Source organism: Pygoscelis adeliae, unplaced genomic scaffold (genome assembly GCF_000699105.1).
Source record: "Pygoscelis adeliae isolate BGI_AS28 unplaced genomic scaffold, ASM69910v1 Scaffold79, whole genome shotgun sequence".
In the NCBI taxonomy this organism is placed as follows: domain Eukaryota; kingdom Metazoa; phylum Chordata; class Aves; order Sphenisciformes; family Spheniscidae; genus Pygoscelis; species Pygoscelis adeliae.
Genome location: NW_008825532.1, coordinates 2,715,029 through 2,723,720, shown reverse-complemented (window position 1 = coordinate 2,723,720; position 8,692 = coordinate 2,715,029). Strand labels below are relative to the sequence as shown.

General features: G+C 53.0%; 1 protein-coding gene across 1 annotated transcript in view; it reads left to right on the top strand.

The window, feature by feature from the left end:
* DLG3 (discs, large homolog 3 (Drosophila)) overlaps positions 1-8,692 on the top strand; it is a 76,384-nt gene that overhangs the window by 28,620 nt on the left and 39,072 nt on the right. The window lies entirely within an intron of this gene.

Sequence of the window (8,692 nt, the reverse complement as noted above, 5' to 3'; positions counted from 1 at the left end):
GACCTGCCCAGTGCGGGCAGGGCACGGGAGGACGTGGGCAGAGAGAGAAAGAGCCCCGTGGGAAAGCCCCCCTGCAGAGCATCCACGCAGAGCCCTGTGTGGCAGGACGAGCTCTGCATCATGCCAGGAGCACAGGAGACATCCTTTTAATTAAAGACAGCCAATCTGTGAAAGGTATTTTTGGCAACATAAATGTAGATACAACTGTAGTGAAACTTGCCTTTCACGTCTGGCTCCATTGCTGAATGTGGTGCTTGTATGTTCGTGACCCCATCTGTCTGCTCAGCCCCTGCTCTGTGGTCGCTGGTGGTCCCCCTGCCCTCCCTCCACATCCAGGATCTCTTCCAGCATGTCCTCCCGCCAGCCGGAGTCCCGGGAGGGTCTTTCCTCTCCACCACTCCTCATCACACTTCACTCCCTCATTGTGAGATTTTGATTCCCATCCCACAGACCTGTTTGTCACCTCCTCACTCACGATCTGTAAATCTGCGTGTCTGTTCCTAATATATCTCCCTCCATCTGATTTCACCTCTCAGCTTGTTTCTTGGGCATCTCCGTCTGGTGATCCTGCCGTCATCGCCCAGCTGAGTTGCTATAACCAGGCGCTGAGCTGCTCTCCTTCCCCAAACCCAGCCTCGCACCCACCCTCGGCCCCTTGCCCTGTGGACCTGGGAGGCAGCTGATATTTCTGATGGTCTTGACCTTCCTTTCTTGCTGCCCAGCTGGAACCAAGGCCCAGTTAATGCTTTATAAAGTCATTCCCCCTCCCTGTGCGTCTCCTGGGGAAACTTATGCCTTAACACCCAGATGCTGGGTGAGCCAGTTCCCCTCGCCCACCCTGGAGCATCCCATGTCCTGCTGTCACCCATTCCCTGGACCAGGCTGAGGAGGGTCAGATGTTCTCAGTGCTCCTTCCCAAAACATATTGAGTTCATTTAGGAGTGGACAGCTGAGGACATTTGTTTCCTTGGTTTCTTTATTCACCTGTAAGACTTTTCCCCCTTCCCTTGAGCATGTGAATCCCTTGGACAGGGGCTGTGCACTTGTGCTTGCTGACCCTTCCGACACATCCCATTAATACGGTAAGGGATAACGTTGGAATTAGAGAGGGGAATTGAAAGGCTGAGCTTAGCTCCTCTCCAGCTGGATTACCAACCACTGCCTGCCAGCCAGCCCAGATGCACAGACTGCGGCCCCAGAGCTGCACCCCACTCCTGGTTTTGGGGTGTCGAGCTGCCGGAGGGACCCCAGGAGCAGCACAGGGAGAGGTGCTGGAGCTGGTGTCCAAACTGGCCATAGTAGAGATGTAGCTGCTGCTGTAAAGGCAACGTCTGAAGCCACATAGGTGGGAGAGACCTCATCAGTGCAACATGTGGAAGAAGAGGAAAGTACCTGCCGAAATAGGAGGTTGTGGCTCTGCCACGTTGGCAGAGGAGGAGGAGAGTGCATTGGTGAGGCAGCCAAGGCCAAGCACGGACAGGTTTCATCAGGGATGTAGCCAATGTGGAGGGGGTGGCTGCTTGTGAAGAACCTGGGGGTGGCAGGAAGACCTTCAGTCTCTGCCACAGCAGCACCTGCCCTCACCCCTGCTGGAGGGGTGCTCCCAGCACCCCCATGGCTGCACTTTCCACCTGGCTCTTCCCCCATGGTTTTGGGTGTTACATGGCTGGGACCTGCCTGAGCCCAGTTCTGACCAGTGCCGGGGATTTGGCAGGGATCTGCCAGCTGTCCTCAGGGTGTGCTCAAGGGAGGAGGGTCCCACAGGGGGTTGCATGAGAAGGAAACCCAGGGGACGGCCATACCAGAGGTCCTGTCCGGGTACCCTGGGTGCAGAGGTGGGTGGGAGGTGGTAAGTGAAGCAGAAACCGTCGCCACCCCTGGATAGTTGCCTCGTTTGGGTAAGCCCCTCGGTGCGTCATAACGCCGTGATGGAAGGAGAGGAACTTCCGCTCCTTCCTTAGCTGCGGATGCTCATTTAGAGAGAGGAAGTCATTAAGACTAATCAGGCCATAATCAGCCGCTGTGTGGCTATATGCCGGGTACCTGTGGTGCAGAAGCCCATGCAGGATGCTCTCTGAGGGGACGGTGGTCTCTGGGTCCCGAGGGATAGCAGGTCCAGCACTGGTCTGTACTGGGGCATGAGGAGCTCGGTGTGGTTGGCATGTGGGGGCTCTGCCTGTCATCCCAAACCCCACGCACTGGCGGGAGGGATGGTACATCTCTGGCTCGGCATCACAGCTGCAATTCGGGAATGGGCGCGTAACCCTCGCTGTAAGGTCATGCTAGTGCTGCGGGTGCAATGGGCTGTGCTAATGCTCGCAGCTGGTTTTAACACATGCAAAGATGGGATGATACAGGGATCCCTCAAGGGCCCTCATTGCAAATCCAACAATATGCTATGGACGTATATCAGGGACTTGGAGATGAAAACTTTTAATACAGCATTTAACAAGTTCAGAATACCTGAATTTGAAATTAAGTTCACAGTTTAGTCTGCAGAAGCTTACTTGGATAGGGCTCACTGAAGGACTGCTCAGAGGGTGTAATTAGTTTTGGGGACATGTGGTGCTTCAAAGCACCCTGGACCAGGCCCTAAATACCCTCTTGTCACCTTCGTATTAACTGCAATTTAGTTTGAGGCTCTGTTGATGGATCTTGGTTTGCTTTTGTCCCACAGAAACATGTTTCTTAACACTTTGTAACTAGGTGTGCACTGGAACTTACTGAAGAGAAGAAAACAGGATATTTGAATCCCAGGGACCAAAGAAATCTTTATTTTAACACTGTCCCTTATTCACTCTTTTTTTTTTTTTTCCCCTCTACATATGTATTTGTCTGAGAGGGGGGAAAAAAGCACGTGAGTCTTTCAGATGATAATAACTCTTCCTGTGAAAAAAGGAATTGAGTCAATTTTATTTGGTACCACCAGGTCAGAGGGAAGCTACTGGAGCCCAGCACCTCTGCAAATTGGGTCATTTATTTTAGCGGTCTGAGCCTGGAACAGGATGTCTAACTTTCAAGTATGAACACGCAGGCCTTAATGGTTTCTAAATGGAAACTTAGACTCCACAGAGCTCCTGTTTGGGGAAGCTTTCTTCCTTCCCCGCTGAGTGAAGGCTTTTTCCAGTCCCTATTTAAGCTTACTTTAAAAAAAAAAAAAAAAAAAAAAAGGCACCAAAACAAAGATTAAACCCTCAGTAGCTGCTTGTGTTCGCATTACGCTTTGGGCACTTCAGCAGCTTTGCCAAAGATCCTTGTGACCAGAGACCTTTCAAGTCCCGCGTTCCCCGTTTCCGGATGGTCATGGTGCTTTGAGCCGGTGCCGAGGCGCAGCCACAGGGCAGGGGCTCTGCCGCCGCAGCCCCAGAGCCTGCTCACGCCGCTGAAATGGCCCAGCCCTGATGTCTCCCAGAGGCAGCCTGGAGAGGAGGGCCGCTCTCACCTACAGGCCACCATGCTGGCTGGGAGCCGAGCACGGGGCACAGGCAGCAGCTGGTGCCTCGCTAGCCGGAACCGACACACGGGGTCTGGGCAACCGCAAGCTCCATAGTCAGCCCCAGCATCATTTTCTACATCACTTACGCTGCGTTTCAAGCTGTGCAGAAGGAGGGCATGGAGTCAGGCTCGGCCTGTCGCTCGCCTTTGTGCAGGCACACTGTCAGGTGGTGTGTGCCTCCCCCTGCCCAAATGGTGTCAGCCAACAGGTCACTCTTGCAGTGGGTGACATAAAAAATGCAAAGAGAGTTATTTTGTCCAACCCAGTTAAAGGGAAAGGAGACTCATCTCTGGTCATGAAATTCTTCAGCCTCCAGGAGTTTCCAGCCTCCATTTTCTTTTGCTCCCTTTCCCTGTCCCAGCCCGTGGGAGCCCTGAGGGATGTAGCTCTCCCTCGGGGCTCTGCAGCCCTCTGACACTCCCAAGCACCCTTGGCTCTGGCCACCACATAAAGAGCCTGTGAAGGCAAAAAGAGGTGAGCACAGGGAGCTGTGAGAAGGGGACCAGCCTTTGGCAGCAGTGTGGTACCTCTCCCCTTGAGAAGGGAAGGGACAGGAAGGCCAAAGCATGGATTCGGTATTGAGATGTAGAAAAAGCCCTACATCTCGTAGGCCAGCTGGGAGCCAGGCTTCAATCCAGGAAAGGATGTGGTGTGCATTGTTTCTTAACGGGAGATCTGTAAGGTGGCTTCCCTGGGCATGGCCAGGTGAAAGCCGAGGAGGTCTGTAGGCATGCAGGCACTGGGGGAGGCTCGGAGCAGCCTGGAGGGACAGTGCCAGCACCTCTCTGCTCCACGTACCTGCCCTCCGGCAGGGGCACAGCCTGGGATCATCCCCTCCCTCACCTTGGGTACGGGGAGCCTCAGGAGTGGGTTTCTGTCCTGCCTCAACCTCAGAAGTGCCCACAGGTTGCTGTGGAGGAGCTGTGTCATCTCAGGTGCTTTGGGAGGTGATGTTTTTGGCAGCTATGTGTTGGGCTCTGGGTTGGTGCAGGAGGCAGCCCCAGCATTGGGAAAACCAGTGTCTGTGAGAAGGGCAGGGAAGTCTGGTGCGAAGCAGATGAGTGTGTTGGTGCTTATCAGGGTGAGTGGCAGTGAGCGTGGGCTCACTGTGTGTGTTGCGCCGGCAGGACCTGAGCTCGCTCCTGTGAAATTAATTCATTAGCTTGGTGCGAACCCGCTCCCCTTGGCAGCAGGAGCCTGTCGGTGCCCAGGCATCCCGCAGCCGACCCCGCTGCCGCGGCAGCATCACACCACTCCTCGGCATCCCCGAGCTGGTACCTGCGTGTTCACAGCTAGCACCCAGCACTGTGGGGTCCTGCCACAGAGCAGGTGCTTTCATAGCTGTAAATGCACAGCTTTCTCCATGGTTTAACACCCTTTAAAAAACAAAATCAAAGCAGATGGAGCTGGGCTACAAACAGCCCGGTGTGTTCACCCTGTTTAGATGCTTCTGTCGGGCATCTCCCCACTTGGCCTCTGCCCCTGAGAGCTTTTAAAAGGATGTAAAGACTGAATTTCACTTATCTTCAGAGCCATTTCCTTTTGAGTGTTAATATTATACCTCAGATGGTATGATGCAAAGGATATTAAAAGGCAGATATTGACTTTTCACTCTGAACCAATCAAGAAATAAAGGAGTTAAGTTAGTACTTTTCTTCTTATGCACTCGCCCTGTGTCACAAATAGTCACCCTGTCCTGCGCATCCCTTGGTGCGTGACACATGAGGCAAACTGGTCTCCTGCAGAGACCAGCTCTGTGCATTAGGCTTGGTATTCGTCAGCTCTGGAGGCTCCTGTTTGAGTCCTGTTGCTGCTTAAGATGGAAATGGGTTTATATGTGGGCACAATCCAGTTGCTGTTGGCCTGGGACATGTGTAGCGCATTTATTTTGTCTGGAGGAGGTATGTAATTCCTGACCTCTGTGGGCTGGCCCCCATGCCAACTCTGTGGAGGATGTGAAGCTGTTGCAAAGCTTTGGGATTTCAGCTCTAGAGACACTATCTTGAACTTTCAGTTCAGAGTCTCCCCGCTAGGCTCCCGTGTGCCAGCCCTGAGAGCAGTCCTTGGGGAAATGCCATAGGGCAAGGCTCGGCCCTCGGAGGCAGGCTGACGAACCTCCTCCATTTGCATTTAACTGCAGCTTTTCTTTTGGTTGGAAGTTTTGGAAAATCATCACGTTTTGCAATTCCTACCTTTGCCCCAGCAGATGACAGGAATAGAAACAGAGGTAAAGGGTGATACCTATAGACATTTGGGGCTTGGCTGCCCCCAGGTGACTGTGTTAGTGCCCCTGGGCTGCCGAGGCCAGTCACCCGTTGGAAATACAGCCCACATGGCAGCGGTCCCTCTCAAGTGACTGCCCAGAGGTGATATCTAAAGGTGGTTCTGAAAGGCCGCGTCCTGCACCTGAGGTGTGTCTGAGCACTGCCGGCTGTCTTGCTGCTCCCTGTACACGCTGCAGTGGAATCGCTCTAGCCCGGGGGGAGCTGCAGGCTGCTGGGGAGGAGACATCCCTCCTGAACTGCATGCAGATCCACAGCCACCTCCTGGCTTTAGCCACAGAGGCAGCTGCCCCCAGACGGGCTCTGGGCTATCCTGGGGCCTCTGCAGGGAGCCAGCCCCTCTCCTGGGGCTGCACAGGGCAGGTTGCTGCTCCCTCTGTTAGCACCTGGGCTGTGGCTGCCACCGGGACTGTTGTGTAGTGCTCGAGCACTGGTGCCTCAACACAGGTAAATGTGAGGCTCTGCTTCTCTCAGCCCCCGTGAGAATCCTGACCTTCAAACCTCATCCCCCTTCACCGCTATTCCCTTTGACTCCTATTGCTGCCCAGATTTTCCCAACAGCTGTCCTTTGCCCTGGCTCTGCACCTAGATCAATCTCTCTGCACCTGTGCAGTGCCCCCCTTCACTCCCCAAGGTCCTCCCTGAGTCCCACCTTCCCCGCAGCCTCCAGCCCCTGAGCCCAAGGATCTGTGCAGCCCCCTGCACCTCTGCCTGATGGAGGAAGGTTGGGGCACCTCCAGCTCCACTGGGCTTTTGTGGTCCTGCTGCTGTGGGGTGAGCACCGTAGGGCTTGGACCTCTTCTCTTTCCATTTGTAAACCCCCCAGGCACAAACAGGGCTTGGCAAATAATAATAGTGTGATGAAGCGGTTTAGATGGAAGATATCTGACAGCCCCCACTGAATATGACCTGAATGCACAGCCCTGTTCCTTCTCCTCCCTGCATGCAGCAACCCCCTGCTCCTTAGGGCATAAATTACTTACCGTTCCCTATAGAATTGAGGACATGGTTAATTCACCAGCATGTTCCTGCTGCCCAGCAAAAAATGATGATGTTCTCTCTCCTCCCCTGGCTAGCAGAGGGCTCGGCACAGGTGCCTGCCTGACTGAGGGAAGCAGAGGCCTTTCATATTCAGGCCCTCTGCTTATTTCTGAGTCTTAGGTCTTGTCTGACTCTGCAGTAGAACAGGCAAGGTGCAAATGTTGGAATATTTGCAAGTGGAATTCAGAGCTGATGTCCAAACACCTTTCTTGTAGTAGCTGGAATAGCTGGCCACAGGAGGCAAGTGGGGATTTCCTGGTCTGAATTCTTCCTGACCATGTGTGACTTTGTTTTAAGCAACCACTCACATTTGGCATCTCCTGGGTCCCATCTGGAGCCTGAGTGGGAAATTGTGCTCCTAGCAGTATTTTGAGATGTAAAAATCACTAGTGTGGAATGGCTGCGAAGGATGCTCAGTGAGCAGGCTAGACAAAATATGTCCTTAGGGCTCACCACTGTGTGAGCGAGGCAATGTGATGTGTGATTTGTGGGCTATTAGTAATTCAACAAAGAGACTGCAGTGGGGCTCAGTGGAGGACTCAGGCTGGACCTGCAAAAGCATCTATAACATTATCATACAGAGCACTTCTCCCTGGGAGGGATCCAAAGCATCATTTGTGGAGTTGAATTCATGTCATAAATCATGGGGCACGTGATGGGCTACATTCACTTAGGCTGCCTCTTCTGCATCCTTCCTGGAAACTCATCTAATAAGAGCTGGCCTCTGGCACATCAAGGTTCAAACATCCATCGTTTGTTAATTGCTGGCAGTAGAAGTGCTTCTTTTTTGCCTTGAAATGTGGAATCCCTTCCTAGAATTGCACTGGGGACTAATAAAAGCCAGTGCCAGGTTTAATATATGCTATCTCACAAATTATCTGGATTAAATACAAGGACTGTGTACTGCCAGAAAGGGGATATTCCCAGCTTAACATTGCTTCTGGGCCATGGAGATCCCAAGACATTGGACCTGAAAACTGCAATTCTCTTATGTGTGTGGGAGGGGTTTGGCAGGAGTGCTTGGAAGTGGTCATATTTGCCTGAGCTAGAGAATTAATTGCCATGAAAACTATGGTTTTGTAACCAATAGTTACAGCTGCAGGAAAGATCAGAAAGCATCTGAATAAATCAAATTAACTATCTCCTGCTCCATCCATATGAGACCAGAACCGTTCAGGGCAAGATTTAAACCACAATCTGGTTGACCCATAACTCTCCCACCTACAAAATGGGGAGAGTGAAAAGTCCAGAAATACAATCAACTAAAACAGGAGAGGGTGGGGACTGCCACGCTGGGTTCTGTGAGGAGGCTGGTCTCTGTCGGCGGCATATAAACCCAGAGGAGGGCAATGAGGAGGAAGCCTGCTCCTGCAAAAATATCACAGACTCACAGAGGCCATTGGGCTGTGCAGTCCAGCCACCCACATTACTGGACAGACAGTACAGTTCAATTAACAGTTCCTGTTAATTGCTGCACTAGCCCACACCTTGACTTGCTTGCTCCTGACCCTGACTGATGTTTCTGATGCCCTAAGGCAGAGGGTTCACCTCCCCTTGTAGCTCATGTCTGTTAGCATTTCCCTGTCTTGCTCTGGCTGTTGTTCTCCGCACGAGCCTTGGAATGATGATGTGAATCCTGACTCACCCCTGACCTTGCAGATTTTGCCCCACTTGCTGTTGCGTGCCGACGAGGAATGCCAGCCTTGTAATTAATCTTAAATTTCTCACTTTTTGCCGCTTCTCCCTCACGCTCCCGCTCAGAGGCAGACGCCTTCCCGGCTCCTCTGCCCCAGCAGCCGCGCCGGCGGGGGTTGCTCCCGGGGGAAGGGGCTGCGCTGAAGGCTCCGCGGGGCACCGCGCCTTCAGGAGGTTG